The sequence below is a fragment of the Emys orbicularis genome, chromosome 13 (assembly GCF_028017835.1).
Source record: "Emys orbicularis isolate rEmyOrb1 chromosome 13, rEmyOrb1.hap1, whole genome shotgun sequence".
NCBI classification, from domain to species: Eukaryota; Metazoa; Chordata; order Testudines; family Emydidae; genus Emys; species Emys orbicularis.
The window spans coordinates 23,943,526-23,951,249 of NC_088695.1; positions in this window are offsets into that span (position 1 = coordinate 23,943,526).

A 7,724-nucleotide genomic window follows, 5' to 3' on the forward strand; every position below is an offset into this window, starting at 1 on the left:
CCGGGGCCACACCACACACTCACGGGGTTAGACATCTCTTTGTGAACTCAAGGAATGTCATGTGTCAGTATCAGGCAGGACAGAAAACGGAATTCTACTCGATGGGAAATTCTGACATTTCAAAAACTGTTTTCATGCTGAATCAGAATGAAATTTGAGCAGAACTGAAATTCTGAAAAAAATCAATTTGGAAACATTTAAACATTTTATTTTGATAATGTCATATTGTATTTACAAAGTAAAAATATGTTTCCATAATATCAAAACAGTATAATAGCAACTATTACATATAATATTTTATTAATGTTAATACTGTATTAACATATTACATTATATTATATTAGAGTAATATATAAATGGCCAAACAAAATAGAACCAATAAAGTCATAATAAAACACTTCAATTTTAGCAAACCAAAACAATAAAGGTGAAACAAACCATTTGACAGTCACCATCAAAAATGTCAAAATCGATATGTTCCTGCAAAACAGTTCGATTTTGACAAAACTGCATTTTCTGACAAAATTTGTTCCATTGCAAATATTTTGACCAGCTCTGGTCACGAGTCCTGGGTCCTGTTCCTGCTCTTTGACCAGGGAATGCTCCAGTGGGTAAAGACAGTATAGTCAGCAGCAGCAATGACACTATTTGGGTCACTTACAAAGACTGACCATAGGCTTGCTCAGTGTAAACACAGGAACTGCTGCCACCAGCATAGGAGTGTGGAGATACCAGCAGACTCGTAATCCTCCACATGGAGCCTAGACGCTCAAGTTGGACTAAGATCCACTCTGTGTTAGTGTGAGTTAGAGCAGGAGATAGTTTGGCCCTGTCTCTCCAAAGGCATTCTGGTAAAGTGGTTGTGACTCAGCTCTGACATATTAGAGACCAGGGTTCTGTACCCAGTTTGCCTACAGTGGCCTTGTCCAAGAGCTGTTACCTTATCTGTGAAATGGGTGAACGATAATTGCCTCCATTAAGGTAAGGCTAGAGGGACTGGTTAGTAAGGGTTGTGCAGTGCACAGAAATATTAAGAAAAGTCAGGAGAACAGCTGGAATTAGAACTCGTGGGTGCTTGGCTGGTAGGTTGATGCACCTCTCCCCAGACTTCACTATGTTGTGCGAGGGAAGCTCTTGTGTTTGAAAAAAAATGCATGACGTGTTGCTGGTCGCATGGGAATGTGTGACAGTCCTAAAGTGTGTGTGTGTTTCCTGAGCTGCATGACAGGTCTATGCACAGTGATTGAAAGGGGACGATGGGGTCAGAGTGGCAGGCAAGGAGATGATCTTAGCAGCAGTGGATTGCAGGGGTGCCAGAATGGGGGGGCCAGGGCCCTCCCATCTTTGAAAGTGGATGGGCCTGCCCTGTCCACATTTTGGCAAGGGCCCTGCCTCACCCCTGCCCCTCCTCTTCCCCCCAAAGCCCCCCCCCATCAGATGGCAACAGCCGGAGCCCAGCCGGGGAGCTCAGGCAGCTGTGGGGAGCCATGCCATGGACCCTCCATCTGCCCGGGATGCAGGGGCCGAGAGCAGCCCCTGGCCCATGTCCCTGCCCTGCACACCCCACGCAAGGCAGGAGGGTCCATGGCGTAGGGTTGCCAACCCTCCTGCTTTCGCCGGGAGTCTCCTGGAGGCTACTTCAGCCAAATTGGGGGATTATGGGCGCTAAAAGTCCAGTGGCGCAGCGGGGCTCAGGCAGGATCCCTTATCTGCCTTGGCTCCACGCCGCTCCTGGAAGTGGCCAGCATCATCCCTGCAGCACCCGGAGAGGGGCAGGGGGTCTCCGTGCACTACCCCCATCCCGAGCACCGATTCTGCAGCTCCCATTGGCAGGGAACTGTGCCCAATGAGAGCTGCGGGAGTGGTGCCTGTGGGCAGCATCACATAGAGACCCTCTGGCCCCCTGGCTTAGGAGCTGCTGCCAGAGGGATGTTCCAGTCGCTTTCGGGAGCCACCCGAGGTAAGCGCCGACCCCCTGACCTGCTCCTGCATCCCAATCCCCTGCCCCAGCCTAGAGCCCGCATCCCAAACCCAAACTCCCTCCCAGAGCCTGCACCCTGAACCCCCTCCTGCACCCAAACTTCCTCCCAGAGCCCGACCCTCATCCCCTCCTGCATCCAAACTCCCTCCCAAAGCCTGCACCCCCTCCTGAACCCAACCCCCCTGCCCCAGCCTGGTGAAAGTGAGTGAAGGTGGGGGAGAGCGAGTGAGCGACGGAGGATGGGGGGATGGAGTGAGCAGGGGTGAGGGGAAGGGGCGGGCAGGGACGTGACCTCAGGGAAGGGGCGGGGCAGGGTGCGGGGCAAGGGTCTTTGGGTTGAACGATTAGACAGTTGGCAACCCTACTTCCCAAAGCTGCTGTGCCACACACAGCTCTTACCTGGACCCGGCTCCAGCTGGGGAGCCACAGCCTGGCCAGGGTCAGAGCCACATGGGCAGCTGTGGGGAGCCGCCCTTGGGTTTGTATTTCCTGAAGTGGAGCGACAGGGGTTTGAGGAGGCTGGAGAGCAGGAGGCGACAGCAGTCAATACAGAAGAGTTTCAGCCGGCTGCACAGGAAGCAGAGAGCTGAGCCGGGAGATGTTATGGAGGAAGAAGATTTGGAAAAAGCCTGAATGGGGTGTGGACGAGAGATTGGGAAGTACTGAAGAGGACTCCCAGCCTATGAGCTAGGGACAAGGAGGCCAGTGATATTAACAGTGACAGCGAAGCAGGGAGAGAAGAGGCCCTCGGAGGGAAGATCCAGTTTTGACTGTGTTGTGTTTAAACTGATGATGGACTACGCTGATGTTAGAACCAGGCTGGTTGAGAATTTCAAAGCAAACCCGAGCCAACCACTTTACACAGACCTCTTTGACCACCCAAGACACACTTGTTGTTGATGGACTCATTGTGGGCCCACTTGCCCTGCCCTGATTTCTCTGCACCACCGATGTGGCTTGAAGTGTGGTCTGCAGCTGTCAGAAACCAGTCTCTTATAACTCACTTGCCCATGCATGTACCTGGTTTTGATTTGCCATGACGTTCATGGGCTCTTCTGATTTCGAACAGGCCAGTGTCAACGTGCAGCCGGCCTTCACACCTGGGGCCAATGAGCGGCTCCTACATGCGGCTGTGGCCAAAGACAGACAATACCACACATCACGGACGACGGCCCTCTGGCCACATTTGATATTTGCACTTATGGAGCAACTTCCATTCAAGAATCTCAAAGACCTTTATAAACATCAGGGCCAAATCCTATGATCAGTTAGTTGTTATTCAGGGCTTGTCTACACAGACATATAGTTTGCAGCAAGAGGGGGTGTAAATCTACCTGCTGCCCACTAAATGGCCATGTGGACCCTGCTGCTGCACAGTAACTGGTCCCTAGTGCATTTTAATTATTCTAGTTTCAAAGTGCACTAGAGAACTTACAGTGCACTGCAGTAGAGTCAGCAGCACTAATGGACAGTTAGGGCGTGGCAGGCTAGTGTGGGGTAGAGTTACACTTGCTGCAAACTAAGTGTTCATGTGGACAAGCCCTCAGTTAAAATAGGAGCCTGTATAAGAAAAAGACCCAAAAATCGGGACATCTGGTCACCCTAAAGGTGGGTGAGGTCATATCTTTTATTGGACCAACTTCTACTGATGAAAGACACAACCTTGCAAGGTGCACAGAGCTCTTCTGTAATATAGATGAATAAAATGAAGTACAGAGAGATAATGGGACAACATTCAGAATGAAAGGCCCATGGTCTATACACATTTCTTTGGTATGTGCTTTTACTACAACAGCATGTGCAAACTGGTCATTTATTAATACAATTAGGTGTTCAGCTGTATTTGGACCAATTTGAGCCTGCAAAGTCCCTCTTGTGCCTGTAATTATAGATATGCAAAAGTCTGTACTTTTTATTTTGAGACTATGACCCAAAATGGTTTACACAAGGAGTGTGAGCGCTCTTCCCATGCCTGTGCCTCTGCCACAGCAACATCCTTTCCTGCCCCTCGTCCCCATGAAAGAGATGTTCCAAAAAGTGACCTCATAGTAGGGAAAAGATACTGAGGCCTGAAACTCTGAGCAGAACGTGTCAAATGTTCATGTCATCTGAGGAGACAGCTCACACTGGAGAGGTCAGCTAGGATACATGTAAACAACTGACAACTAAAGGACAGTTTAGGTCTTAAAGAAACAAGTTGTTTAAACTGATGTAGTGTTAATATATTTGTTGGATCTAAAACAAGTCATAGCTCTGTATATAAAAGGATATAATTTATGTAGTACCTTCAGAAAGGTTGAGTGTTTGGTTTTCTATATTAGACATCAGGAAATGAAAATAAAATTGAAGTTGAAAGTTCATGTCCTCTCTCCATAGCAACTTGTGTAAGTAAAATCATTACAAACAGAAGCGCATGAATTTTGGCTAGTTCAGCAGAAATGTTTGTCTTTGGTGTAAATATTTCAGTAGGACCAGTTTATAAAACTTATTTTTTATTTGTAGAATGTCTGAGACAGCAATTTAGAAAAGCGGAAGGTGACATTAGTGTTTCTATGTTTTAAGTCATAATTTCCATGGAGCTTCTGATAGGAAAATCTCAACCTAGCAGAAGAGCATGACTGACACACAAGATGCCCCTTCCCATTTTTTGGGTGCTCAAATTGGCCATTAGGAACTTAGGACTGGAAGGGACCCCTGAGGTCATCAAGTCCAATCCCTGCTATTGCAGGCAACCCCCACTCCTATTGCATGGCTGCTCCAGAACCTGATTCATCTGATTATTAGAAACTAGAAATAGGACAATGGAGTTGTCTGTTTGCTGGTGTGACGCCCTGTACCCCACATGGTTATGATGTATTTTGTACAACGTACACCTTGTGGGGTATCATTTAAAAACTCACAATCTACTGCATATTATTATCCTGTTGAAATGTGTATAACAACAATGCACATAAAATTATGAGATTTTGCAATATGAGTGTTACTGAAATGTGTTGTAATTCTGAGTAACACCCATAAGCCAATTTCCCAGAGACAAAGACACACTTGCACGCCAGCCAGGTGCTAAAGATCCATTACCTACTTAATCTGACATTCCCCAGCAAGGGGGCGGGGAAGGTATAAACAAAGTATTTACAATTTAACTGACGGACAGTTGGCAGCTCACATACGCAATAGAACTGCCTGACCCCATGACCCAGCAAAGACTTTTCTAGTACAAAGGGTTAGCATATAAGAAGAGGAAAAAAGGCCTCTGGCCACCTGTCCTCTCCTTTCCTCTCCGTCTCCATGACATCACCTGAAGAACACGGAAGCAGATGCAGGCTGTGAAATGTGTTGCAGCTAATGGTGAGACACCTATTTTGCTTCTAGAACTATTGACTTTGGGAAAGTTTAGGCATTAGATTGCAGTTTTCATCTCTTTGGTTTTTTTGTCACCAATTCTGACTTTTATGCCTTACCACTTATAATCACTTAAAATCTATTTTTCTCTAGCTAATAAACTTGTTCTATTATTTTATCTAAACCAGTGTGTTTGATTGAAGTGTTCGGGAAAACACTACTTGAGATAACAAAGGCTGGTGCATAAACATTACCCTTTGGAATGTCAGGCTGTTTATGAGCTTATACTGCCCAGGGGTCTGAGCAGTTTAAGATGCACATTTCTGGGGTGCCAGGCTGGGACTAAGAATATGCAGATGTTGTCCTGTACGTAATTCATGGCTGGCTGGGAGAGCATTCATGTATTCTGCTGGGAGTGATTTTTACATGCTAGTGGCAGTGTTTGAGCAGAGCCTGAAGGAGATTGCTGTTTACCAGCAAAGCAGTGTGAAAGGCATCCCTGGCTGGAGTGTTAAGGGGATACAGCAGTTCAATGGGCCATGTTGCACTCCAGGGAGTGTCACAGCGGGCAAGTTCAAAACGGTTTCATTCTGGGTCAAACTGAAAACAAAAGTTTTCTAAACTTTTGGCAAATTGAAAAGTCAGAAATGTATTTGAAAAAAAAAGAAAAAGAAAAATGTTGAGACGGGTTGAACAACAAGCTGGATGTGACTTGATTTTTTTTTTGCTTTGTTTTTGGGTTTTTTAACAACAGCAAAGGAGACCTACATTCACTGAATGGCCAGAAAAGGAGGTGGGGGTGGAGGTTTCTTCTTGATAGCTTTTAGCCCATTGGTTGCAGAACTTACCTTGTGGGAGGGAGACCTGGAGCCAATTCCTATCCCGCTGATATGGGAAAGGAACTTGAACTTAAGTATCCCACATTGCAGAAGAGTATCCTAGCCATTGGGGTATGGGATAATCTAATATAGCACTTCATTATGAATCACACAATATGAATGACGAATATTTACTCAGCCAAGGCTGAAAAAAAAGAATGACTCTATAGCCTGGTGTTAAGGGCATTCACCTATGAGCCATGAGACCCAAGTTCAAGTATCTGCTTCCATGACGCTAATTATTTTTAAAAAGTGGAACAGCCTCAACAGGTGTGATTGAGATAGACCCTTGTGAAGCTAGACTGTCCCATAGGTTAGTAGCTAGGGCATTCTCCTGCACTGTAGGAAACCCACATTGAAATCTCTTCTGTGAACCTGGATCCCCCACATCCAAGGTGAGTGCCCTAACAATTGGGCTAGAAGTTATAAGAAGAACACTACTGCCTCCTCCAGCGGTTTTGTGACTCTAGCCCAAAAAATCAAAATGCTTTAGTAATGTCAAAACAAAAATTATTCATTTTGCTATTACTGAAACATTTAAATTTTTCAGTTCAGATGAAACTATTTGGTGAACTTGACACAAATTCACGAATAGTTTTCGGTCAACCAAAACTGCATATTTCAGCAAATAAACTACTCACCACTTTTTTTTTTTTTTTGCCAAGGTCTATTAGAAACCTTCTAATTTTCAACCTAAATGTATTCATGAGCAGATTATCCCCATTTATTCTTGGGCCAACTCTGTCCATTAGCTTAAATAGCCCTTCACCCTCCCTGGTGTTTACTCCCTCCCCAGATGTATTTATAGACCGCAATCAGATCCCCTCTCAGCCTTCATTTTGCTAGGCTAAACAACTTATGTGCCCCCAGCTTTTTCTCACAGAATAGATTCGCCATCCTGATAGCTCTTCTCTGCACCTATTCCAGTTTGAACTAATCTTTCTTGAACAAGGGGTGACCAAAATTGTACACGGTATTCCAGAAGAGGTCTTACCAAGGTGAGTCTATTTTTACTGGATATACCTTGCCTGATACATCCTAGGATTGTATTTGCCTTTTTCACAGCTGCATCACATTGATGGTTCATAGTCATCCTATAATCAACTAATACAACCAGGTCTTTCTCCTCCTTTGTCACTTTCAACTGATGAGCCCCATCATATAGCAGAAATTCTTTGGAGCAGCAGGTGGAGGAGATACAGCCACGTGTGTAATTGTTATGACAGTGTGCTTTTAATTTAAAACAACAATTTGGTAAATATAACACCACGGTCAGCCGATGTATCTCTGTACAATTTATTTTACAAAGGATGAGATGAAGCACTGAGGTGCATACACACTCATGAATAATGCAGGAAAATACAGTTAAACTTTTTGCAAGACAGAAAAATTATGTATAGCAAATGCTTTCAACACTTAAGAACCAGATCCACAGCTGGTGTAAATCAGCACCGCCCTATTAACTTCAGTGGAGCTATGCCAATTAACCCAGCTAAGGTCCTTAAACCTCTTGAGCATTCAAT